Raw genomic sequence first — 2641 nt, forward strand, 5'->3', positions numbered from 1 at the left:
TCCCATTTGTCGATTCTTGATCTTAGAGCATAAGCCATTGGTGTTTTGTTCAGGAAATTTTTTCCAGTGCCCATGTGTGCCTGGAAATCTTAAACCACATAATCATATTCCCTCCAATGTCAGTTTTCCTCAGTGTTTTATCACAGCAATACAGATCTAGTAGGAGAGAAACAAATTCTGTGATGCGTTTTAAAGGTCTGACTTGTACTTGTGTAACTGTTGTACCTTGTGACTTTCTAGCAAATTCTTTTGGCCATCACAAGATTGGTCTTTCTTGTTTATTCCAGACATCATCTTTTATAGAGCTATGGCATGGTCTGTGGTGGAAAAACTTTTGTGAACTCTTAGTGGAATGAGACCCTGAAATATCAGAACAGAAGACAAGTATATTTGAATAAAAGCATGAGATTGGTGAGTACAAGAATGAGATTAATAAGTTTGCAAACTGCAACTATTTAATAATGCAAATCAAGCAGTTAATAGTGATGGCATACCTTGCAGACGCCAAAATCTGCAGGAAATTGAAAGTGATCACAGATGGGAAACAACTGAGGAAAATGCTGATTTAGACGGCATTCACTGAACTCCCAGGAATAATGCACATGGTGTAGTAGCTGAATTGGGTAATGGTAACTGGTGAATTATTCAGCTGAGAGCCACACAGTTTTTTTAACCTGCAAAAAAAAGGACATCTTTCTCTTAAATTGAATTCATGAGACTAATTATTTCCCCCAACCAGTTCTATACACACTGTCACTAATCATCTACATGCAAAGGTGTGGCACAAGAACATTCCAGCAAACATGTAATATGAAATTGGTTTCTATTAGCATAGCTGTGTTCCTTTGTGAAACTCAGAATTTTTTGGTTAAGAAACAAGATTTATTTATTTAATTAAATGTGGGCTACAAGAGTGAGCTGTTCCAAATTATGTAGATATCACAGAACTATCAGAGTGATGTTTACAGCTCTGCATGGAATATAAACGTTTTTGTCCTTTTTTTTCTTTTACTTGTTACTTTCTTTTTTAATTTTATTTTTCTTGGATATTTTATGTATTTACATTTCAAACGTCATCTCCTTTCCTTCCTCTCCTATACTCCTCCCTCTCCCCATGGTTATATGAGGATGCTCCCACTTCCAACCACCCACTCCAACCTCAATGCTCTGCCATTACCCTACATTGCCATTGGGGTCCCCTTGTTCAGTCCAATGGTTAGCTGCAACCATCCTCATCTGAATCAGTAGGGCTCTAACAGAGAAACTCAGAATTTTTAAAGTCCTATAAACAGCAGTACATCTAAAATATGATCAACATTTTCCATAGCAAAAAAAGACAGTTCAGTCATCAGTATCCATTTATTTAGATAATACAGACCTACATGTCTATGCAGGTAATAACACACATATTTGAAAAACTTTCTGTTTCTCTTTATTCCTCTTCCCCTCCAGCACAATCTTGTCTTTTTTAGACAGGGTTTCCATGTAGCCCTGTTTGAACTGGAATCCATTGTGTAGACCAGCATGCCCTCAAATTCATGATCTACTTGGCTTTGCCTCCCAAGTACTAAGACTAATGGCATGCACCACCATGCCTGGTTGTTTGTTTGTTTGTTTGTTTAAAATCTTAAGCACTTTAGCAAATATTTAAGGGGAATGTTAGAAAGCAAAGTATTAGGACTCTGTGTGTTGTGAGTATACCTCAAAACATCAGTGCCCAAGGGCCTTGTGTAGCGAGGAATGGATGACTTGCCAAGTGCACTGCTTAGGCCCTTGCTGTAGCCACAGGCAACAATGTGACTGAGGGGATACCTGCCTGTTCTGGAGAGTAGTTGTAGTTTATATTAAAGAGACATAAAAATAAAGGCACGGCAGTTAGTAAAACACAGGCATAGAGTATAAAGTACTTGTCCTACAAATCTAAACTAATATATTTACAGCGATAAATAACTTATATTTTCCATAATTAAATATATATATATCATCACAAGGTTGGAAGGATTGCTCTGTGGGTAAAGGAACCAGTCTTCCAGCCTGAAAACATGAATTGTTCCTTACGCTTGACAAAGCAGAAGGAGAGAAACAATACCTGCAAGTTGTCCTCTGAATCACACACATATAAACAGATTGGTAAATAAATAGTAATAAAAGTTTCATTTTCAATTGTTTTGTAAATTTTGTGTATGAGGAGGGGCACATCTGAGGACAACTCCCTGCAAAGATTGTCAGGCTTGGTGGCAGGTGTGTTTACCCATTGAACTATCTTTCTGGCTCATAAATATGTTTTGTAAAGAGAAAACTACTAAACAGACAAACTGTTTAAACTGATTTTCTTAATTTAGAAGTTTTTCAAAGCCAAGGAATTCCATTAAAGTGTAAAATAAAAATTATATAAATTTTCTTCCTTAGTTAATTTCTTTATTTCATATTTCTCTTACTTCTGTATTTTCTTTTTACTTCTTGCTCTGGCACATTTTTATAAAACATTTGACCAGTGTGATGGCTGCTCTTAGCTGCCAGGTTAACTGTACATGGAATTAACTAAAACCAAAATGGCTGTACACCTCTGTGAGAGATATTTTTTTCTTCATTAGATCATTTGAAGGGGGAAGACCCACTTCCAGTCTGGAACTTTGAGGTA

This window comes from Rattus rattus, chromosome 14 (genome assembly GCF_011064425.1).
Source record: "Rattus rattus isolate New Zealand chromosome 14, Rrattus_CSIRO_v1, whole genome shotgun sequence".
Lineage (NCBI taxonomy): Eukaryota > Metazoa > Chordata > Mammalia > Rodentia > Muridae > Rattus > Rattus rattus.